A 17,254-nucleotide genomic window follows, 5' to 3' on the forward strand; every position below is an offset into this window, starting at 1 on the left:
AATCATTTTCTGTTTTTTGGCATATGTAAGTTATTTTACAATGATAGAAAGTGGGTTCCTAAATTTATTATTAAATTTTGCAACAGTTTCCTCTTAGCATACAGTGTCTGTAGTTTGCTGTATAAAGTGTGGTATAATATAATCTGTGAACCAAACCCACCCCATCCCTCTGTAAATTTTAAGTTAGCTTTATGGTTACCTTCAGAACCTAACACATTTGAGACCCCCACTCGGACCCCCCCCCCCCCCCCCTCCTTGCCCAGAATGTGTGTCCTGTCAGTTTGTGTGTGCTTTGGGGGAGGAAAAGTGGGGACTGAAAACCACAGTGTACAATTTATAGCATTCACATATTTGGTGTTTTAGTAGATGTGTATCTTTTTTCCCAAAATTCTCCTTTATGCATGGCTCTAATGTGGAATTAATGGCGCCATGAGCATAGCAAATGATAACAATGATTTGTGTTTGACCATAAATTAACTGTTTTGATAGTGTGTACCAAAGTTCATAACATTATGAAACAGTCACAGCGGCTGTTCTTTATCATGACTCACTCATCTCTTTACATATATTCTACTTTCAGATATACCGTAGATATGTCAATTGGAACTTGCAGTTGTGAGATTGGAAAAGATGGAACCCCTTGCAAGCACCAGTATGTGTTATGGTCTGCAAATCTTGCTCACTGTATAAATTTTGTTCCAGTCTCCCAGCCAGTAATGCGTCAAAAATTAGCTTGGATTGCAATAGAACGGTCATTACCCCTTTCTTTTTACAATAATTTACGCTCTCCAGATGACTCTAGCAAACCAACATCCAGTGAAACATCTATGCCAGGACTATGTTCTGAAAATGAACCAGCCATCCAACCCAGCAACTCCCCCACAGGCCTCCAAGAGGAATTAATTTCTGAAGATCAACATGATGAAACAGAGGATGCATGCATTGATTTAGCAGCAGATGCACTGGAGAAATCATGTGAGAAAATAATGCAAAAGCTAAGAAGTACAAAAGATCCAAATCTGGCTAAAGGAATTTTGAAGTTCTCAAAGAGAGTTATAACACTATCTACTGCCTCAACAATGCATTCAAATCTTGTAACAGCACTCTAACTTTGGATCTGATGAGCTACTAAAAAAAGGAAAAGGCAAAAAGATCAAAGTGCAACCCAACAGAAAAAGGAAGTCTGGTAATGGTAGTCGCCAGGCTGTTGCTAAAGGACGTCCTACACATTTGCAGTCTTTGGAAATCCCACAAAAGAAAGCAAAACGCAGTCATGGTTTGGCAGAATCTGTGAAAGCAAACACACAAAGTAGCAAGAAGTCTGGGGCCCATGTAATGAAGTCAAAAACTAAGCATGTCCAGAAAAAGAGAAGTAAATCTAAGTCATGAATATTGTATGTGTAACCAGTTGTCTTGATACACATCTTATAAATAAAGTGATAAATATAGGTTATTAGTAAAGCCTTTGTGCCCTGCCAGCAATGTAATAAGCATGTATATGTAGGGTGCGTTCGCTTAGGAAATCCGAAAACGGATTTGTGATCTCAGATCATTCGGATCAATTTGCCGCATCAAAGCAACCGACGAATCCTTGTCCAGAGTGAATTCGTCGGTTCCTTTGATGCGGCATGATCCGAATGATCTGAGATCACAAATCTGTTTTCGGATTTTCCCAATCGAACGCACCCATTTTTGTTACTTTGTATATTTCCCCGTGGTATCAGGGCATACAGCATTGTTGTGGCAGGCCCTTGAGTGATCATGAAGGACATGATTATTTGGTCCGACCAAAACTGAGGCCTCTGGCTGGTTCTGCTTTTTTGAGCATGCACAGCCATTGGAAGTTAGTGATTCTTGTAATAGCTCAGAATACAAAACAAACTAGTTTTGGCATGCTTTCGACTGGACAGAGCTATTCTGGTCAAAATGATCCTGGCCTATGGGAACATTAAAACGCTGCCAGCGAGTAATGCCATCACTCTTACAAAGGATCTTTCAAATGGAACAGAGCTTGAATTATGTATACTTCTATTGACTAAAATAAAATAGCCATTTAATTGATGTTCATAATGACGTTTTGAGGTGGGGGGGAGGGGGGCAATTACAAAAAATGTTTGCACAAGCAAAGCAGAAGAAAAAATAATTGTGCACAAGTATACTTGGAAATAGACAGGGTTATGTTGGTGAAAAAATTCGTGCAAAGTCCAATGCAGTAGCTAATTGCACGGCAAACACTCACAAAAAGTACATGCGGGATGTTATGTCGGGAATATCACTTAACGGGTAATTAGTAATTTTAGTGCAATGACAGATTCTTTAGACACATCCTTTATGTATTTCTTGAGAGTATTCACCTCATATATTTAGAATTATTGGTAAACTATAATAAAGTTAATTTCTAAGATGAAATTGTAACTCCTTTTTTTAAATTTTATAACATTTTGCTTTCTGAGGAGGATGGCACTGGCAGAATGACTCAGAACCCAAGAAAGGACATTTTTCAGAGGGGAATCCCCCAGGAAACAGTCAACCTTTTTCCTGGATCTACACCTAGTGAAGCTGTTATATAAACCTCTTCTGATTATTCTGTAGTGATCAGAGAAAACCAGCTAACGAATAAACAAATTTATGTGTCCCTTATTAATGAAACAATGATAAACAATAATGCAATATGCAACATCAATATGCATTTCCAAGGAACAAGTATTTTATTCATATATTTCCACACACTGTTGCACTGACAAGTCGTGGTAAACTCGCTTTTGAGAACAAGGGCAACTCTAATGGCTGCTAATAGAGTTGAATCTAACCCCCCCCCCCCCCCCCCATCCTTAAGACAAAAAATCCTAGGCATGGCACCCGCTGGTTAACTTTTATTTGTGAGTAGACTCATGTCTCTTCAAGTTTCTTTTTTCGGCAAACACTTTGCTGCAAACTTCACATTTGAAAGATTGCAGATGGGCCTTCCTCTTGTGTCTTTCTAACTTCTTCTCGTGGTCAAATGTTTTCCCACAGCCAGGAACATCACATTCACATTCCCTACAGGCCTTCATGTGATATTTGAAGTCTTTGTTTCTCTTATAGACTATTTTGCATGTGGGGCACTTCAGCTCCTCTAGTACCCCAGTATCAAGGTCCTCCCTGTAGTTCTGGGCTTTTCCCTTCCAGTCCTGTTTTAGGAAAGGTCGATGTAAATGCATATTCACTGTGCTCATGGGGTCTTGATTGGTCGAGGGACCATTATGTTGCTGCAACTATATTTACAAGGGCAGCTCGTTTCATATAAAAAGAAGGCTCACTACTTGAATTATGCCGTCTCTGATATCATATTATTCGCCTTTGCCTTTTCTCCAACAGTTGTTTAATATTTCCTATACCAAATTACACACCGACACTATGAGGGGAATATTACATAAATTTGAGGAAAAACTATCTCAACAAGAAAAGCCTGGTCTATTAAACCCTGCCATTTTTCTACCTCCCCTTAGGTGGTAAAACATTTTGCGATCACTCAAGATACAAGCCCAAGTGGTCGACTGTAAGTTTTTTGGCTGAGCGAAAATCAGGAGTTTGGAGAGAATGACCATATGAAAACATGAAGACACACACACACAAAAAAAAACAACAACAAATTGACTAGGCCCTGTTCTGATGGGGCAAAAAGGTAAGCCCAGTAGACAGCTAATGATTAGGTTACAAGGCCTTTCTGAGGCTTTGACAAGCCTGGCATTGGAATGATTTTGTGTGGGATATTTATAAAATTGTCCAAGGATTTATTAATACCCTTGCTGAGAAACCATCTAGCTTTAAATTTATTTATAAACATGGAAGATTTGAGTAAAACATTTTCTTTTTACCATTCTTCTGTCACTTGACAGATTTCTCCACATTTTAGAGGCCACTTTAGACGCTTGACCAATATTGGCTTCCCCTCCAAGCTGCTCTGTTACTTCTGACTGTAAAATATGCATTAAAATATTTTATTATTTTACTAAGAGTGTATTTGATTTTCAGCATTCGGGTTACAGCTGTTGCATTTGGCCATACAATCTTTACAACTTTTAGCTAATAAAACTTATACAACAGAAAAATTAGGGTAAGGTTTCCTAAGTGTCATGGCTAGCGTTGTTCTGCATGGCTGGTTGTTTTGTTTTGTTTTGTTTTCTCGACGTCTACAATGTCAACTGTCGAGGAATTTAATTAGGTCTTAATTATGTACGCAGTGAGGTGGATCTCATGTTTAATTCATAAAAAAATAATAATAATAAATACTTACCGCAACCGACTGGTAGAAAGAATTCCATCCCGTTGGCTTCTTAATTGACTTAGGCTTCACCTTTTCAGCGCCCGCTTCCTCCTTGTGCTGTTCGTCCGCCATTTCGAACACGGCGAGGTGTGATTACCCAAAAGGCAAATTGGGCAAAATATCACGTTTTGCGTTTTCTCCCATCATCCTTCTAGCGCAACATTGGCAACGACCATTAAAAAACGCATCGACCGTTAGTTGGAATGGCATCGACCGTAAAAATTGGCAACGACCGTTTACGAAACGGAAATTTGCGATGGCGTCATCAGTCAGGCAAATGGCCAAAATTCCCCTTCCTTTGCTAATTTTCACTTGAATTTATTTTGTCAATGTCTTATGGCAGCAGCATACAACTTAAAACGATCTTGCTTCATCGTGCACATTTTCGAAAATTTGCGTTAATTTCCACGTACCTTTGAAGCTTTTGCAAATAGTGTTTGTGTTTAAACAGTCAGATTTTTTAAGTTGAATTAAATTGTAGTGTTTGGAAGCTCATTTTCACAGACTATTCTGTGAGTCATTTATCAAAAATAGTACCGAAGCTTATATGGAATATCTCTAGTAAACTGTTTTACTAACTTTCTCACTTTGATTTTGTAGCAGGGATATTACTTTTAAGGGCTTCTCATGATTCGCCTAATTGCACGATTTTCCAGGCCCATAAAATTACATTCTAAAATTCCGCAAGCGATTTTTCTATGAGCTTTCGAACCTTGCTTTGAAAAAAACTAGAGTAATGATGTCAAAAGCACTTTTTTGATGTAAAAATTTTAGCCACAAACAGAAATACTCAACAGAAACAAAGGCTAGGAAGCCTATATAGAAGCCGGGGGCTTATTAATTATAGCCTTCCTAGAACTATAGGATAACCATAGCAGTTAAGGGTATTGATTGAAAATTCCAATTAATTTTTTTTAAAAGAAGAAAAAAAGAAAGAAAGAAAAAAAAAGAAAAGGTGTGTAGCTCAACAACGAGTCAATTTAACTTAGAAAGAAGGAATGTTTTAAGTCTTTTGCCAAACAAACTGATACTTCCACTGTTTTGAATTTCACGACTTAACGAGTTGAAAAACGTAGGACCTTGAAACCCAATTGAGAATTTTCGAAGATTAGTTCGACAATAAGGGATATAGAAAAGGTTGGAATTTCTTGTTTTATAAGAATGTATTTGCCTTGCAAGAGTAAACATATCACGAAAATAATTTGGAAGTAAGCTTCTTTTAAAAAGATACATAAATTTACCTATTTGGTGTAAATAAATGTCAGAGAATTTTAAAACCTCCTGTTCTTTAAAAAGAACACCAGTATGAGCATCAAAAGAAACTTTTGATATTATTCTGATGATCTTCTTCTGCAGAACAATAATGCGATTTAAATGAGACTGATATGTCGATCCCCACACAGAAACACAATAAATTAAGTAAGAGTAAACTAGACTATAGTACAAGGAACGTAAGGAGGTTTTGGGAAGGCAAAAACTAGACCTATAAATAATACCTATTGATTTTGATATTTTTCTAGAAACACTAAGAATGTGAGGCTTCCATGAAAAATGCTGATCATCACCTAAAAATACTGTTTCTTTCACACGTTTCAATTGCATTGTTGTCAATTTGAATAGATATATCAAGTGTTTGCCTCCTTTGGGGTGGTCTAACAACCATAAAATTTGATTAATAGACAGTAAATAGACAGTTTGTCTGCTCGACACCAATGAGTTAATTTAAGCATTTCAGAATTCAAGATTCCAGGAAGCAAGTTAAAATCTTTGTGGGAGAAAAACATGTTTGTATCATCTGCAAAAAGAATAAAGTCCACGACCTTCGACAAGTTACACAGATCATTTATATAGAGTAGGAAAAGTAGGGGACCTAGTATAGAACCCTGAGGCACCCCGCACTTAATTTCGCAAGACTCCGAACTGACGCCATTAAATTCCACATATTGTTGTCTATTGCTTAGATAGCTTTCGAACCATCTAAGTGGAATGCCATGAACACCATAATGCTCTAATTTTGAAATCAAAATGTTATGATCAACGGTGTCAAAGGCCTTGGACAAGTCTATAAAAATACCAACTGTGCATTCCTTATTGTCAATGGCGGAAGAGATTTTGTCATATAAACAAGCGAGAGCATAAGCAATGGAGTGATGCTTGCGAAAACCATACTGATTGTCAGAGAGAATGTTATGATTATTAAGAAACCTTAAAAGACGATTGTACATTACTCTCTCTAGCATTTTTGAGAATGCTGGTTAAAAAGACACCGGTCAGTAGTTCGTAAATATATCCTGCTCATCAGATTTAAATAAAGGAATAACTCGAGCAATTTTTAATTGATTTGGTACAATGCCAGAAGTGATGGATAAGTTAATTATGCATGTAACAGGTGAAATAATTAAATCAATAGATTCTTTAAATTAATTAAGTTCATAGAAATGCTGTCATAACCTACAGCAGTACCTGAACGACAAGTACTACATATTTCAATAATTTCTTGCTCATTTACAGCATCAAGAAATATTGAATTAACTAGTTTTGGAGGTAAAAAAGAATTATGCAACTTTTCTGATACAGGAATTTTCTAGCTAAATTAGGACCAATATTAGTAAAATATCTACAAAAGAAATTAGCTATATCATTTGGATTAGAAATTTCTCGAGAATTTGCCCTAAATATAGATGGCAAGCTACGCTTTCCTTTATTTCTATTAAGGATTTCATTTAGAACTTTCCAGGTAGCCTTGACATTTGATTTTAATTTTTCAATTTGTTTTTCATAATATAATTGCTTAGCAACTCGAAGAGAATGAGTAAGTTTGTTTTTGTACGACTTATATGCATTTTCATTGGAAGAGTCAGGGTCATTAAAAGACTGATATACCATATTTTTCTTCCTTATGGATTTAGCCAGTCCTTTAGTAAACCAAGGCTTACGAAGATTGAACCGTTTCGCTTCCATTTTTTTGAGTGGAAAACATTTATCATAAACTGTAGTATACTTTCCGACAAAGAGTTCATAAGTGCAGGAAGGATCATTTAAACCAGGCATTTCAGTCCAGTTTATCTTACCTAACTCATCTTTAAATACACTTAGATTAAGCGCATTTTTTTCATGAAAAAATACGCATTTATTCTTATCACTGGTAGTATTATTATACAAAATAATTTACTAATTTATACTAATAATTTAAACTAATTATAATTTTAATTTTATACTAATAATTTATACTAATTATACTAATTTTCAATGTTCACAAAAGCATCAGTTTTTTTAACTTAAAGTGCCCCCAGCCCTTCAATTTGTTTTCTTTTGGCAGATTTCCATATCTTTCAAGAACTCATTTTCGAAAAATTTTTTGAGAAATATTGAATCCTTTTTTTACGAGCGCTAGAAGTGAAGGCAGCCGTGTCGATATTTTTACCTATCGTTCCCATTAGTTCCCCACTCGGCCAAATGTGTCCAAATACGGAGTGTGGCATAAGAAAAGGACATCATGCAAAAATATCCGAAGATTAGCGGTAATGCTTCAATTGTAAACAGAGAAAATGGTTGAAAAATGTGTGGTTTTTGGATGCAGCCACTCTCGAAATATAGAGAAAGGAATCAGCATGCATAAGATTCCTTCTGATAACGATCCGATGCTTTGTGCTTTGGAATGGTGTCATTTTCTTACGCCACAGCTAAGAAAGTGTCAAATATCGGACGCTTCTCATTGGCTTGTTCCTAATGAGCCCTTGAGACAAAAATGTCTCCAGTGGGGCTTAAAGCGCACAAAAATTTAAAAATTTCAGTAACTTTTAGCGCTCGCAAAAAAAAAAATTCAATATTTCTAAAAAAAAAAATTTCGAAAATGAGTTCTTCACAGATATAGAAATCTACCAAAAGAAAACAAATTGAAGGGTTAGGGGTACTTTAACTTTATTTATTTATTTTTGTAATACTAAATAGCTACTTACAATACTGAAAATACTTGCACGACTGACAATACTTACTATGCGTACAATACTAACAATGCTTACAATGCTGACACTAAACAATACTTACAATACCTACATTACTTACAATACTGACAATATTCCTGATACTTTTTAAATTAATTAATTTATAACTACATCACAGTAGGGTTAGAACGCTCTTACTGTCACACTGCAGTCACAGCAATCACGTCAAGTAAATACAATACAGAACATTAATTAAGCGAAAAATTAAATTAAATTATAAGAGGAAAAAATTACATGGCTTATGGAGGAATGGCTGAGAGTATCAATTTTAACTTCGTGAGGGGGAAAGAAAAGTCACCATATGCCAAATGGTTACTTGGAGAAATTGCAAGCAAGTCAAGTGATAAAGACATCAAGGTGTTTCAAGGCATAGAGCTGCAAGGAAAGTCTCGAGGGGAGAGTTAAGTGCATTGGATCAGGCTCAAGTTTCAACTCCGAGGTTAACAAGGGCATTGACCAATGCCTGGATAGCCTCAAAGAACGTTTTGGCCCGTTGATGGATTCTCCAAATTCGTCCAACAGCGATTCTCCATATGGCCCTACTGACGTGTTTCAGGACGTTTTGGTCTTTAACGTTGATTCTTGGCCACATAAAGATATAAAGGTTATTGACTTTGGGAATGGCAACATTGAAAGGCTGATCAACTGGTTTGAACCAGCTTTGCAAATGGCTGGACGGCAAGTAGATGATATCCTAGCACAGTGGCGGTCTATGATTATGTTCAACTCTCAGTTTCATGACAAGGATTCCAGCAGCTTGTTGAAGATGTTCCTGTCCAAAGATCCATACAAGTCAGATCTTAAAGACATCCTTCATCTGGTGGAAATCTTACTTCTACTTCCTATATCAGGTCCTCGTTTTCAACATTTGGTCTCCTCTCAAAACACGATCAAGAGTAGCCTACGAGCCTCCTTGAAAACCTCATCACTTGAAGGCCTTACCAGGATCTCTGCTCAGGGTCCAAGTCTAGAGGAATTTCATCCTGTTCGTTCTGTCAACTGCTGGTTTGTGAGAGACTGCAGCAAAGGCCAATGTTTCACAATAGAGAGATCCACATTTATGCAAACGGCAAATGGCAAGAATCAAACTTTTGCCATCTGCCTTTCTGCTCTTTGCTACAGTATCCCACAAGGACAACACAAAAATATAAGTTCCAGCACAAAAATATGCATTCCAGTGCAACACTATATATTCCAATACAAAAAAATATTTATTCCAGAACAAAAACGTATTCCAGTACAACAATATAAGTCCCAGTACAAAAATATGTATTCTAGAACAGAAAGATGTATATTCCAGTACAGACCCATATTTTTATACTGGTACAGAATTATAAGTTCCAGTACAGAAATATATATTCAAGTACGAAAATATGTATTCCAGTACAAAAATATGTTCTAGTACAGAAATATGTACATTCCAGTACCGAAATACATACATATTCAGCAACAGAATTATAAGTTCCAGTACAGAATTGTATCTCAGTACAGAAATATATTCCATTTCTAGCACTCCCAGGGTCGAGGCTTAAAAAATTTTCCCCGACCTCTTTGCGTTCCCTATGCCCATGTTTGATAATTGAGGCCTTTGTGGAAAGTGTGGCTGTATGCTCCTAAAATCTTTTTTTTTTTTGCCAAAATGTGGACATAAAATCTCACAGTTGGAGCAACAATTAGTGTTAGTGATTGAGCAGTCACTAGCACTAGTTCAAGCTCTGCATCTTTTCCCGTCACCATTTCCAATTTCGAAACATCCAGAGAGCAAAAGGAAATGGAGAGGCATTAATTCAGCATCAGAAAGAAGTCTGGCTCCAAGAAGTAAAGAATTGTCATGCGAGGGTAATGACTTCCCGTAAAGTTGATGAGCTCCGCAACTACTAAATACATATTAGAAGCTGCAAAGAAGAAACAAGCAGCATACAATTATCAGTTTGCACAATACGTGCATTTGTCACAGCTTGCACTTTTCGCAGTAATTTTCTGTTTTCCCTTTGTTTACGACATGTAATCACCTGAAAAATCTTAAGAGGGAAGTTCTACAGTTTTTTCCAGAATATGCCATACAATTAGAGGATCATGTAAAAGGTGCTATATTCAGAAAATTTCTGCGATCTGAGTCAACCCCACAGCAATGGACAGCGGCATAAGGCAAGATACTGAATGTTTCCCACTGATAGGAGCAATGAATCTCTTGAGCTACTTGGTGCTTGAGACAAGCTTTTATACCAAAGATCAATTCAAAAAATTTAAATGCTTGGAGACCCACAAGTGGCTGAGATCTGGATGTGTTATCAGTGTCCAAGGCTGCATTATAGCTAACAAGTTTGTTGTCTTTGGAAAGGTAAAACATTCTCAAAGAATAAATGATCCACTCATCTCTACATGGATAATTGCAAGTGACGAAGGAACTATTTTATCGGCCCATTGTATGGACTGTAAAGCGGGACGGGCAGAATCCTGCTGACATGTTGTCAGCGTCTTGTTTTACATTGAAACATGAGACTTCACAAAAAACTCATGGTTGTTGGCTAAGAGTGTGAATGATGTGCGATATGCCAGAGTTTGTGACATTAATTTCAATTCAGCAAGGCCATAAAAGATGACAAAATAAACTCCCTGACTATGAATGAAAGCTTAATGCCACCGGTTCATCCATGTAACTTACCTTCAAGTGGAAATTCACCTCAGCCAAATATTCAAGTCCCTACTATGAGCAGGATAAAGACCTTCTATCAGAAAATGAATGATTGTAAAGTAAAGCCCGTAGCCTTGAGTTTAGTGTCACTGTACTCTCAAGGATTTGAACAATTTGAACCATCAAACTTAGAACTTTCTTATGATGACGTCCTGAACAAATGCTTCAAAGTTAAACTTACACTAGAGACCTTTAGATCCCACAATGAGTTCAAGGGCATACTGAGCATGCGCATTAGCCATCACAGGGTCTTTCAACTCTGTCAACTCATCGCTGGCCATTCATGGAGAACAGGATTTCTGGCTAAAGTTGTTCAGTAGTTTACAATAAGCTGTTCTTTAATAAAAAAAGTAATGAGATTAAAGTATTACAACAAGTTTTCTCTGCCCAAATATGTCTACCAAACGTGAGATATTCATTTGCAAAAAGGATGACAACGTCAAATTCCTGAGAGAGATCATCCACGAGGAACCATACAGATTTCCTCTGGGGTCAACTAAGAGGGGGCAGCATGGACCAAGGTAGCTGATGACTTGATACAAGGTGGCCTTGTGAAAGCTACTCAAAGATCTGTACGCAATCAGTTAAATACATTGAAAGAGAAAAACCATACTAGAGAGAAAGATGAGAAGATGGCAAGTGGATTGAGGTAGAGTATGATCAGGTGTATCAAGCTCTAACAGAAATAGATAAGCGAATGTCAGAGTGGGAGGAAAAATTACAAGAAAAAGAAGCAACAAAAGGAAACCGCTGAGGATGTGAGAAGGAAGCCTGTGGAAAGGTTGAGCAGCACAAAGAAAAGGAAGTAGATAGATGAAGTTGTAGCTGAAGGTGACAATTCTGATGATGGAAACTCACCAAATAAGAAATGAAGTCACACTAATCTGGTGACAATGATGGAAGCCTCTATTGAAACAGGAAAAAAAATGAGCAGGAGGAGAAGCGACATATTCATCACAGAGAGCTGGACCTGAGAGCTGCAGACTTGCAGCAACAACAGCAGTTCCAGTCAATGCTACTCCAGCAACAGCATCAGTATTAACAACAGCAACAAGCCATGAATATGTCTATGTTGAACACTATAAACGAGCTTTATTATTTGTATTTTAGTAAGAAGTTTGGGTAGGGGACACTTTGTGCTGTCTATCATGCAGTTCATGCATTCATTAGCGTGCATTTCTAGACATATCTCACTTTAGCTTCTGATTGGACACTCTGGGTGCCTGAAAGAATTAAGACAGGAAGCCAGTAACTCTTTTAATGACACTGCCAGCATGAATAGACAGTTTCTGCCGAAAGAGCTATTAGGGAGGCAGATGTGTGGCAAAGAAAGGAATTTCAGTGTCCTGTACCCATACGGGAATACAATTCACGCATGGCCGGGGTCGATTTTGCCAACCAGAGAACCACAGCATATGCCAGACTGATGAAAAGGTGGACTTCGTACCTGAAATTGTTTTACCATCTACTGGCATTCTCAGTTCTAAATGCATGTTTTACATTGCTGCATTCATGGTGTAGCTATCGCTAATCACTAAGCCACAAGAGACGTTTGGGTAATCTCCCAAGATTCCTAGCGCGTGTTGTGAGAAAAACGTGTTTCCTAAGGTTAAGATTGAATCGATACGCCTAGGATTTTCTGTGCTCAACAAGCTTCACTTGAGACGTTATCAAGACCTGGGACCAGTTCAATGGCCTCATAACTGGACAAAGGTATTTCTTAAATCGATTTTTTGTTTTGTTTCGGATTTCATCAGCTGTGATGTATTTCATTTCCACATGCGTACTTGAGAATGCGTTGGTATTTTATCAGAATTTTGTTGTATTTACTTATAGTTTTAGGATTCTTCATTGTTCTGCTGGGAGTGGATTAACGGATTAAAGGATCAGCAGATACTAGTTTCAATCTACACCGCATGGTTTTTTCCGGACATTTATCGAGGGAAAGGCCGCCGGTTACACATGGCAATGATTCATCAATGATGCAATTTCGACTTCACATAATCCAGGGTCTCCATGAAGGCAGAACCTACAAGCATGATTCGTAGCAAGTTCCTCTGACCCAATATTTCGCAGGAATCTTAACTTGGGTCACTTTCATGTCAAAGCAAAGGATAGACGTGCATACAAGGTTCATATTCAGAGAGTGCTAACACCATACAAATGTGGATTGTGTGACACGTACATGTGCCCCACCCCTTGCTTTGAGAAATATTATACTATGGATCAGTATCTCTTTAATGAATAGGAATGTAGCCAAGGTGCTTCAAGGCTAAAGCCACAACGAGCTGTTGGGCCTTTAGGTCGAGGTAGACCCAGACAAAGAGGACAATAGCCATAAAATTGAAACTGCTACTAACATTACCTAATTGAGATGTGACTTTGCCTAAACTGCCTTGCATACATGGAAGCAATTACTTTTAAGGCATGTCGCAGCAACTGTACTGCATTTCATTGAAGTCCTGTCAGTCGTTTTTTTCTAAATAACATACTAGCTTACTGAAACTACTGATTGGCTGCTGTTAGAGTTGTTTTTGGTGTGCGAGCTCAATTTATAGTAAAGAGCGAAATTTTAATCTCTTTTTAAGACAAATTATGCTAATTTGCAGGTCATATGACCAGTTCATTGTAACTCTGACATTATCATCTTTCAGATTTTTAGAAAGAAACAAAGAAGGGATATGAATGTCCCATTTCATTGATGTACTATGATGACTATACCCAAGCAAACCACTTCAATCTCCTTCTTCCTCGAGGAAACTGTTGCAGTGCTTCCCCCACCTGAGAATAAATCATCCTCAGTGGTAATAGATTTGGATGATGTTGGAAAATCGAAAGCATCAGCTGTTAAACAAAGTTCAATAACATTTCCTTCTGTCAAAGAATCATCAACTACTAAAGCTACTGGTATCATGCAGTCCCCCCAAACTCAGCCCACTACATAAACAAAGGGAATATCAGTGCTATACTGCTACCAAAAAAACATCTTCAGCTTTCAGTAATATTAGTTCTTTTAAGCGGCCAACCCAGACTACTAATTTCAAACAAACATCTCCAACATCTATCAACGTCAACCTTAAAGGGCCAACCCCTTTAACTATAACCAAAACAAACCAAACATCTGCAACTTCTAAAGACACTTATATGACACAGCCATCTCAATACTTGAACACCTCATTTAAACAACCAACCCCAGCATCTATGAACAATGGAAAGGAAACCCCTCCAACTGCCAAAACTACTCCTGCAATGGAACAATCACAAGTACTTTCTCCAAACACAAAAGACCCATCCCCAACTACTAAAACTACCACGACTCAAGCAGCTTCAACGAAAAGAAAAGTAACTACATGCACGTGATGACTCTTGGGTTGACTCTTTTGATCCCAGGCCAAAGAAACAGGGATGAAATAACTTTAAAAAAAATGGAATTTACCAAAATGATCCTTAATCTGGGATTCTTGATTTCTTACTAGCGCCAAAGAACACTGATGACACTGCAAATGACTCTCAGTAATCTGAGAATGATATTTCAGATCTGTCTATATTGTCCCAAGCTCAAGGCAAATATTGACAAACTTTCAGAGAACAACTTCACAGATTGTGCTGAGGAATTTTTAAAAGTGTTGACACGAAGGCAATGCAAAATTTTATTAACAGGTTTCTAACTAACTGGTTTAGACCATCAAGAGGTGTGTGGCAAGGATGCCCTCTCTGCCCATACTTATTTATTCTCTTAGTGGAGGTACTAACCAACAAAATAAGACAAGATCCAAGCATAGTAGGGATAAAGATATTAGTAAATGAAATCAAACTGAGCCAATTTGCGAACGATACAAACTTTTTCTGTACCAACTTAAATTCCTTGGAAAACAATCTGAAAACAGTAACAGCTTTTGGCAAGCTGGCTGGTCTAAGTTTAAATGTAAAAAAGTCCAAGGCAATCTGGCTTGGTAAATGAAGGACAAACAACAGTACGCCTTTACAATTAAAATGGTTACACAGCCCACTTCGGATTCTGGGGATTCATGTTTCTTACGATGAAAAAGGAAACAACAAACTTACAGCGCAATGAACTCAAGCGGGGCCACTCAACATTGATCAGCCAATCACAGGTCACGTTTACAACAAACGAGTCTGGCTTTGGTAGTTTATAAACCAATTGAAAACAAGGACATTTCTTTAAATTCAAAATGTCGTTTTTTTCAGTGGCCCCGGTTGAGTTCGTTGCACTGTAATTTCTATATAAAAATACGAAAGCTCCAAACAAGGCATGATGTTTGGAGAGCAAGGCATCTTACATTATTTGGGAAGGTGATGATCAATAAGTCCCTGGGCCTCTTCCAACTAATATGTTTGGCGTCAACTTTGGTTATTCCGGATAATATTATTTCTACTGTAAGTAAATTATTCAGCTTCTTATGGAAAATCAAAAAGGATACTCAAATAATGATGGATACTCAAATAATGTTTAAGACGTTGAAACTATCATGGATCCCAAGGCTTCTGAAGAAGGGGAGTTACAACTGGAAAACAATTCCTGATTATTACTTGAGAAAATCAGGTGGCCTGAATTTTTTATTGAAATGTAATTACGATACAAATATAGAAATATTTTGGCCTACTTCAATGAACTTAAATTTCTCTATGGTTATGATCAAGCACAAGACACCAATTAATTGTAATATGTAAATAGCCAATTTATGTAAACAAGTACGACAGGAAGTAGAATAAGATTTGTTAAAAAAAAGGTTCTGTCATGTTCAAAAGGGATAGGGTATTGGAGGCAGTTCAATTTAGTGGACAGAGACAAACATTAACCCAGCATTAAAATTTAGTTTACACCAACAGCCAAAGTTTACCAACATTGACATGTTTTTTTCCTTTAAACTTTAGCTCAGTGGATGTGGGATTCTTATCCCTCAGCAGGAATTAGAGTACGTGTTCATGCCTCCATTTATGAATGGCATGGACGTTCCTGTTGGAGACCACTTACTTAAGAAGTGCTTGTGCTGCTCACCATTAAAGCTGGAGCTGCCACTAAGATTTTTTGACTGGCAAGAGTTTGTTAAATTATGCAAAGGCTTCCTGAAAAAAAACTTTTACCAGTTCATTAAGTTTCTGGCAGGAGGCCTATCAGACTTCCATTAGCAGCGTGTTCTGGATGTTGTTGGTAGGTATCCGTGCGTTAAATAGTAATAACTTCAGACACCCTTCCCTAATATTACAAAGACAAGATGGTAGGGTAGTGTGGCTGGATACTGACAATACTATAAAGGTGAAATGACTGCCATTTTTCCCAAAAGAGTGCATTCAACATCTTCCAAGAAAAAGAACAATCGACAAGAAGACAAAGGATGAAGTAAACTTCATGCTGAAAATGAAGGCCCACGAGACATTGATCCAGCAGCACATAAATCAAGGAACTGGGAAATCAAGTACGTCAAAGGACATTCAAAACATAGTAGAGACGAGAGATGGTGGTCTTACCGAAATAATTGAGGAAATGAAGAGGCTCTCTGGCAAGTTACTTTCTGTATTAAAATATGAAAAACATGCTTTGTTGGCAACTTGAAGTTTTGCAGCACTCAGCACCAGAACATAAACCAAAAGCTGTTCCTGAGTGGATGGAATATTAAATGTACATGAATTTAAGTATTTAAATTTTTGCAACCAAATGTATTTTTTAGAGCAGCGAACATATAATTAGTCCAATTCATGGAATATTTCATGCTTGTGACTTTTTGCTCAAATAAACGAATATGTCAAATAAATTATTTTATTACCATCCTACAAAATATACCTGACACTTTCGACTTTCCTGATCCTAGAAATATGGAGGCTTCACTTCCAATATTATTTCCCAGTTTGTATGATCTGACCAGATAACTAAATTGAAAATTAAAATCAGTCTTTCTTGAGTGGTCATCAGGTTCATTCCTTCCATTTCAATACATACTTAAATGCACAGGCCATGATATCAAAATAATAAAAGCAATGATACTGTTACAGATAAACAATGCTCTAAGGACAAAGCACCTTCTCTAAACTAGTACTATGGATGAATGAAGCCAACAAAATATAAATAATTATTATTACTTATATCAGTTAAACTCGTCTTTAGGTGCCAGGGTTCAAGTCTAAGAAGACAACGAGAAAAACTTCAAAGGCTTGTTTTATCAAGATGAGGAAATGAGGAACATCTTTAGTGCTATCCAGAAATCATTTTAATAGATGCCACTTACAAGC

General features: G+C 37.2%; 1 pseudogene; it reads right to left on the minus strand.

Moving 5' to 3' along the window:
- Positions 1–481: 481 nt before the first annotated feature.
- LOC146474338 (uncharacterized) lies at positions 482–4,802 on the minus strand (annotated as a pseudogene).
- Between the last annotated feature and the right edge of the window lie 12,452 nt (positions 4,803–17,254).

Source organism: Pavona decussata, unplaced genomic scaffold (assembly GCF_977016875.1).
Source record: "Pavona decussata unplaced genomic scaffold, jaPavDecu1.1 SCAFFOLD_90, whole genome shotgun sequence".
NCBI classification, from domain to species: Eukaryota; Metazoa; Cnidaria; class Anthozoa; order Scleractinia; family Agariciidae; genus Pavona; species Pavona decussata.